General features: G+C 40.2%; 1 pseudogene; it reads right to left on the bottom strand.

Annotated features, from left to right (window-relative positions):
* Window positions 1-231: 231 nt before the first annotated feature.
* LOC130037121 (uncharacterized) lies at window positions 232-325 on the bottom strand (annotated as a pseudogene).
* Between the last annotated feature and the right edge of the window lie 8,136 nt (window positions 326-8,461).

Raw genomic sequence — 8,461 nt, 5'->3', positions numbered from 1 at the left:
CTTTTAGCCCATGGGTGCTTTGATTGTTCAGACGTGTTTCTTGCAGGCAGCAGATCGTTGGTTTCAGTTTTCTAATTCATCTTCCTATTCTGTGCCTCTGAATTGGCACATTTAGTCTATTGACATTGAGAGAGATTGTTGTGATGGGGACTTGTGCTCTCTTTATGTAGAATTTTTGTACTTGTGGGGATTTTCTTAGCTTAAAGTAGACCTGGTCATTCTTCTTGCAACAAAAATATGGAATGCTTTACAAGTTTGCATATCATCTCTGTGCAAGGACCATGCTCATCATTTTATCATTTCAATTTTAGTAAATGTGTTAAACTTAGTAGGAGTTAATTTTTCCATATTTTCTCTTCTTATTACTTTGAGTGTTGTCCTTCCTCACTCCTATGGCAGACAATGATTCCTAATCAAGGAATGTATTTCAAAGCAGCATGCATAAATAGATTTAGAAATTTAATGTCCCAGAAAGAAAAATATGGTTTTTACCATAATATCTTTTACCATATCCTAGGCATCAGTTTTACAGAATAATTCTTTTGGAAGATGGTATATGAGGTTGTTTAATGTCGTTCCCTGAAACCTTAATTAAGACCATTAAACTAGAGCCTTTTGCTGTTCTCACCTCAGTCCCCTATACATCTCCAGGAAAAGGTGGATGGTGTTGTCTGCACTTTGACCACCTTGAATGTATGTAGGATTTTTCTCCTGAAGAATGAGGTGAGAAGCATATTGATAATTTCATTCCACCTTATTACAAGTTCAACTTGAACGGAAGGTGAGAATCATGTGGCTCCTATAAAGGACAGAACAAAGGGTCTCAGTGAAGTTTAATGGCCAACTCACATTAACAACATAGATGACTCATAGTAACCTGTGTGCATCTTTCTGTATAGTGAGTTTCATATCTACTGATAGTGATTCTCAGTAATGACACATGGTCAAAACGGATCTGTAATTAAAAATCTAGTTCTCTGAGCAGAGTGGGGTCTCTGACGAGATTGAACAAGTGTGTAGTAATTTATTACTAAGCACATAAGTATTTTCAATGATGTGTACTTTTCTATCTAAAATTAATTCCAAATATGTCTAAAACAACAATCTCCTGACCTCGCACCTGGCTTTCCTCACTGGGGCCCCTTGGAGGTGGCGTGGTGAGATTCCCTCACCGCACTGAGCAGAGCCCCGGCAGCTGAAGACCTCTGCAACCAGCCATAGGTACGCTTAAGACCACTCTTCCCAAGCTTGAAGGAGCCTCATGCATGAAGGAACTGGAAGAGGAACCCAAATGTGCGGGACCGGGGGATGAGATCTCCATGGCTGCTCAGATCAAGACTGTGCCCCCTCTTTCCAGATCCCCCATCTTCTAGTAATTAAGTGTTACAACCACGAACTACCCCTGGATCCATGTAATGCCATCAATAGCCAACATCCAGAGACTGGATCTTATTTAGAAGACAGCAACTCTGATTGTCCAGTTCTCACTCTCAGAGAACCTGGTAGGCTTCTGCGAGTATCTTTCCCGCATGGTGGAGTCTTTGTTTCTGGTCACTGTTTCTTTTGAGGTATAGAAGCTGCTTAATTTAAGATAGTTCCCTTTGTTTATCTCTGTTTCCAGTTGCTTGGCAAGTGGCGTGTTATATTTGAAGATACCTTTTGCTTCAATGTCGTGGAGGGATTTGCCGACCTTGTCATCGCTGTACCTGAGGGAATCTGGTGTGATGTTGAGGACTTTGACCTATTTTTATCTGACTTTTGTGCATGGTGTTAGGTAGAGGTCTGAGCCATTTTTTTTTTTTTTTGCATGTAGCTGTCCAGTTTTTTCTGCATAGTTTGTTAAAGAGGACTCTCATGCTCCACTTCACATTTCTTGCTCCCTTATCAAAGATTAGATGATTATATATTTGAGTGTGTGTCAGTATATTCAATCCTTTTCCATTGGTCTGCAGCTGAGCCTTTGTTTCAGTCCCATGCTGTTCTCATTATTATCGTTTGTAGTAGAGTTTGAGGTTGGGGAAGGTGACGTCTCCATCGTCTTTTCCCCAAGAATTGCTTTAGCTATTCGTGTGCGTTTGTTGTTCCATGTGAATTTCAGGAGTGCTTGATCAATTTCTTTGAAGAATGTCATGGGTATCTTTATAGGGATCAAGTTGAATTTTTACACTGGTTCTTGGAGAATTGCCATTTGGCAATGTTAATTCTCTCATTCCATAAGCAGTATATATGTTTCCATTTCCTCGTGTCCTTTTTAATTTCCTATTGTATAGGTCCTTTACCTCCTTAGTTAAGCTGATTCCAAGGTTCTTGATTTTCTGAGGCACGATTGTGAATGGGATTGCTTTTTCATGTCACTTTCTTCTCTCTCATTACTTGCATATAAAAAAAGCCATAGAATTTTGGGTATTGAGTTTATAGCTTGCAATTTTACTATAAAAGTCGATTGCCTCTAGGAGTTTTTTCGTAGAGATTTTAGTATTCTCTAAATATAGTATGATATCTTCTGTGAATAGTGAGAGATTGTTTCTACCTTTCATATATGAAAAATCCTTAATATCTTTTTCTTATCTATTTTCTATTCCAAGTACTTCCAGTACTACTTTGAAGAGAAGTGCCAAAATGAATTTTTACTTAGCACATTCTGTCTGTAAATTTCTATGCTAAGAACGGTGGAAGAAACAGTGAAATCTTAGTAATTTACAAGTAAATTATGAAGACAGATAATTTAAAAGAATTTCTTTGTATAAATTTCCAAAATGTGTAGCTTTTATTAAGTATATTAAGAATAAATCGTAGGTCTTGATTATACCATGAAGATTATTTTCCTGTTAGAAGTTACCCTTCTGAAATGCAAGAAAGAGACACATTTTGAAAATGTTGATTATTCGTTCATTCATTCAATGAATATTTGTTAGTCTGGTTGTGCAGTGCCTGCAGGAAGTCAACCTGTACCCTCAGGTGAGTGCATCAACAGTCTGATGGTGTCTCCATGCTTCCCGATAACCTCAAATGGCCACTGTGCCTCTGGCTGGCTCCCAACAACTCAGGACTACGTTTCTCGAGAAATTAAACTCCCTAAAGATATGTGGGAGCCATGATAACAAACCACCCCTGGCTCAGCTATACAAGCTAATGCATTGGTCTTGTTTCAGAGACCCATAGACAAATCTGGAAGATATCAACAGCCACAGTTAACCTTGGAACTGCAAAAGGCTGAAGACACTAGGGTAAATCGGAGGGAGGCAGGTTAGTTTGGTGCCCACCCAACCAGAACCCAGTGCAGCCACTTTCTCCAACAATACAAAATCGCCACCATGCCCTCCTCTGGTTTCCACCGTCTCAGGATGGCTCTCACTGAAACATTACAGCTGAAAATTCGGATATGTGTGTTTTGTGACTGAAATCTCCGGGCTTTCTCTGGGCAGGATGGGCATCCCACACCCACTGCCCTGTACTTATGGAAGCCTCAGCAGTCATTTCCATACCTCAAAGCTACTCCAACCTTACCTTCCTGATAAAAATGCTAAATTCCAACAAACATGATGACCTCTTAGTACCTGTATGAGACCCTTAATGCACAAAATAAATAGGAGACAAAGAGAAAGAATTAAAGATCCTGCCATAGAGACAGGCTGGGGGTGGGGGTAGTTTGTTGGGGGATGGTTTTAGGGAACCAGAAATATTGGTTTTGGGAAATGTACACTAGAGGAAGGATGGAAGTTGGATCGTTGTATTACTGGAAGCAAATTATGAATAGATTTGTAATGGTCTATATCACAGATATTCAATAAAACATTAAAAATACTGATGGAACTTTAAAACCCAGCATAACTATTGTTGTGTTCTCTGTAGGAAAAAAATGTTACTCACCTGTGTGCCAATAGCTTGTAGAAAGCTAAACCCAAAGATATATCAATGACTGTCTTTGGCATGAATACTGTAATTGCAGCTATGTTATGTTTTAGAATCAGTTCGTGGACAAGTCGTCAAGAGGAGCAGAGGCAAAGTGCATCAATGTTGAATGGATAATGTTTCAGGAGCTTGCAAGGGAGATGCGAAGATTTGGCATGAGAAAAGGGAAGAAACAGAAGAGTTAAGTACTAATAAGTATCATGAGAAAATGCAAGGGAGGACATTTCCTGGCAAGTGTCACACTCTGTTGAGCTTTTGGTGAGGATAAGTATTAGAAAGTATCTTTCCCATTTAGTGGTAAAAAGGTTACTTTGATGGGTATATTTAAAATTTACTTTAACGATTAGAATCACTAAGAGATAAACAGTTACAAAGTTGCTCATAATTGAGTTTCAGTCATCTAATGTTCTAGAACTTTTCCAGTATATTGGGGCATTTTTGAATGAATATCCCTGGTGCGAAGACTAGGGCATCTGAATCTTAACACATTTCACCAAATATATGATCTGTACTCACATGATTTACACTGTCTCCCCTGCTCTTTGATTTATGTTTTCATGCAATATTTCCTTGTGAAACTCACCTCAAGTGAGGCTCCCTATTTAAGACAAGTACATGTTTCTGGGGCATTACGTATGTTTTGGTTGCTGGGAGAGTCTGTAAAGCAATGCTCAGGAGGTGTGCGGGCCCTACAAACAATTCTCAGAAAACGTGGCCATGGTGCTTGGGGTCCTCTGAGGCTATACAGCCTTTGATACTCTGGCAATCATGTGGTGCTGGGAGTCAAATTGAGTGCATGTGAGACAAGTTCCATAAGCACTACACTATCTCCTGCGGCCCTGGGTATTAGATTTATGTCAGCATTCTGAGGTCCTCCTTTTTGTCAGGAAGCAGAGACTTGTGCAGGAGAAAGTGGAAGAGACTTTAGGGTTTAGCTAGGTTGACTGAGTGGCTGGTGATACCATTAAGATTGGAACATAAAGTAAAAATAAAACAAGAGCCCCGTGCCTTTTCCCGCTGAACTCGACACCCTCCACAGGGGGACACCTGCGGGGAACACCTGCAGCAGCTCCTTGGGACTGTCCATCACCTAATCAGCCCCTCCCCTCCAGGTGGGTAGGGGGAGCACAAGCCAGGTTCAGCACTCCTCACCCCCAGTCCCCCGCGTTTTCCTGCAGAACTGGACACCCTCCAGAAGGGGACACCTGAGGCAGCTCCATGGGATTTTCCATCGCTCCTCCTACATTCCAGGATCCTGGGTGGGAGTGACCCTGGGATGGGCCAGGGGCATGGCCACCATATAGGGAGTGTGTCCTCCCAGAAGTGGGCGTGGCCTTCTCCTGGGTGGCCAGCCGCAGTTATATTTCCCAATCTGGGCACTCAGGACTTTCATCTCTCACTTTGTCACCTAATACCAACTAAAAGTTTCTGACCACCTCTACTAGAATACAACATTCCACTCGCCTACTCCATTTCTAACAAAATACCTGTATGAAATATGCTGTAAAAGCTCAAAACTAAAAAGTACCTCCTCCAAAGCGCAAATCTCCACCACAAGGAGAATATGAAGAAAAGAAACATCCTCAATCGAGGTTGTCCACAATTGCGCTCTCATTGATAAAGAATTCCAGGATAAAATGCAGAGGGTGTTCAAGGATCTACTCAAAGAATCAATGGAAGAGATATCCAATGACTAAAATAAGAAATGAAAAAAACAATAGAACAGAGAGTCAAGAAAATACAGGAAAAAAAGAGAACAGAATTTTAAAAAGCTACAAAAAGAAGAGTCACAAATAAAGAATTCAGTGGATGAAATTAAAAACTCAGTAAGTGCCCTTAGCAATAGGATAAGTGCAGCTGAAGAGAGGATCAGCGAGCTTGAAGATGAGCAACATAACTCCCACTGGGAAGAACAAGCAATAGGAAAAGACCTCAAAATGGCTCTAAGGAGAATCAGAGACCAAGGGGATGACGCCAAGAGGAAGAACATTAGAATCATTGGAGTACCAGAAGGACAGGGAAACAACCCCAATGAAAAAGCTAGAGTAAAAGAAACCATTGCTGAAAAGTTCCCAGAGTTAAGGAAAGCAGACATCCAATTCCAAGGAGCAGAATGGTACCAGCTAAAGGAGACCCCAGAAAAAACACTCCAAGCATATCATAGTAAGAACGATGGATGCTGTGGACAGAGACACAATATTACAAGCAGCAAGGTCAAAGACGGAAATTACATACAAAGGAGCACCCCTTAGATTCACAGCAGACCTATCAGTGGAAACCCTCCAAACCCGAAGGCAATGGTTGTATATAGTGAAAAAATTCAAAGAAATGAACGCCTCACCGAGAATACTCTATCCAGCTAAACTCTAACTCAAATTCGATGGGAACGATAAACCACTTTTTAGATAAACACAAGCTCAGGAACTTCATACACTCAAAACCAAATCTAAAAGAAGAAGTAAAGGGGCTCCTGTAAGATAAGAAGGAAAACACGTGTAAATCAACTCCTAAAGGAAGATGGCACAAAACCCCATGACAATAATCTCCCTTAATGTCAATGTTCTAAATGCACACAGAGTGGCAATATGGATTCAGGAACTGAAACCAGCATTCTGCTGTCTACAAGAAACTCATCTGAACAATCAGAGCAAACACAGACTCAAAGTGAAAGGATGGAAAACAATCCTGCAAGCAAACAGCTCCCTCAAAAAAGCTGGGGTGGCCACACTAGTATCCGACAACATTAATTTCAGGCTGAAAAAGATTAGAAGGGACAGCGAAGGCCACTTTCTCTTCATCAAGGGATACATTCCACAGGAAGAAATCATACTCTTAAATGTATACGTACCTAATGAAGGAACAGCTAGATACCTAAAACAACTGCTAACAGATTTTAAAGAGGACAGTGCTAGCAACACAATAGTAGATGAAGACTTCAACAACGCCTTATCACCTCTGGATAGATCAACAAGAACAAAACTCAGCAAGGAAACATTGGCTTTGAATGAAGAAATAGAAGAGAAAGGACTTATAGACCTATACAGGGCTTTACACCCCCAAAGAAAGAATACACATTCTTCTCCAGTGCGCATGGAACATTTTCCAAAATAGACTATGTGCTAGGCCACAAAACATACCTCAATAGAATCAGGAAGATACAAAGAGTATCAACAATCTTTTCAGACCATGATGCAGTGAGTATAGATGTGAATCACACACAGACACGGACAACCAAATCGAACACCTGGAAACTAAACAAGTCACTGCTGAACAATGTGTGGGTCAGGAAGGACGTCAAGGAAGAAATCAAATGATACCTGGAAACAAATGAGAACGAAGACACGAACTACCAGAGCTTATGGGATGCAGCTAAACCCCTATTAAGGGGAAAATTCATAGCTCTGCAAGCATATCTACGGATGGAAGAAAAGATGCACTTAAGCAACTTATTTCACAGCTCAAGTTCTTATAAAAGGATCAAGAAAAGGAGTCTACATCGGGCAGAAGGAAAGAGATCTAAAACTAAGAGCAGAAATCAACGACATGGAAACCTAAGAAACAATCCGAAAGATCAATGAAACCAAGAGATGGTTCTTTGAGAAAATAAACAAGGTAGATAAACCACTAGCAACACTAACAAAGAAACAGAGAGAGAAAACACTAATAAACCAAATCAGAAATAAAAATGGAGATATCACAATGGAAACCAAAGAAATTCAAAAGATCATCAGAGACTACTTTGAAAGTCTGTATGCCAAGAAAAAAGAGAAGTTAGAAGAAATGGATAACTTCCTGGATTACTATAATCTCCCAAAGATGAGTCAAGAAGATATAAAATACCTGAATAGACCTAGTCACATAAATGAAATTGAAACTGTAATCAAAATCTTCCCCAAAACAAAAGCCAGGTCCAGATGGATTCACTACCGAATTTTTCCAAACATTTAAAGAGGATCTACTGCCCGTCCTTCTCAAACTTTTACAGGAAATTGAAAAAACAGAAACTCTCCCAAACAGTTTCTATGAAGCCCATCTCTCTCTAATACCAAATGGAAACAAAGACACCATGAGAGAAGAAAACTACAGGCCGATATCACTGATGAACCCGGATGAGAAGATTCTGAACAAAATACTAGCAAATAGAATTCAACAACTCATCAAAAAGATCATACACCATGACCAGGTGGGATTCATCCCGGGCGATGCAAGGATGGTTTAACATTCGGAAATCAATCAACATAATCCATCATATCAACAAAAGAAAAGAAAAAAATCATATGATCATATCAATAGATGTAGAGAAAGCAATTGACAAGATCCAGCATCCGTTTATTATGAAAACCCTCGCCAAATTGGGGATAGAGGGGACTTACCCCAATATAATTAAAGCCAGCTAGCACAAGCATACAGCAAGCATCATCCTCAATGGGGAAAATCTGAGAGCGTTCCGCCTAAGATGAGGAACGAGATAAGGATTCCGACTCTTTCAACTGGTGTTGAACATAGTACTAGAAATACTAGCAATAGCAATTAGGCAAGCAAAAGAGAT

Source organism: Sorex fumeus, unplaced genomic scaffold, assembly GCF_029834395.1.
Source record: "Sorex fumeus unplaced genomic scaffold, SorFum_2.1 ptg000070l, whole genome shotgun sequence".
Classification (NCBI taxonomy): Eukaryota; Metazoa; Chordata; class Mammalia; order Eulipotyphla; family Soricidae; genus Sorex; species Sorex fumeus.
Note: the sequence above shows the minus strand (reverse complement) of the source record. Positions and strands in the feature narration are given on the sequence as shown.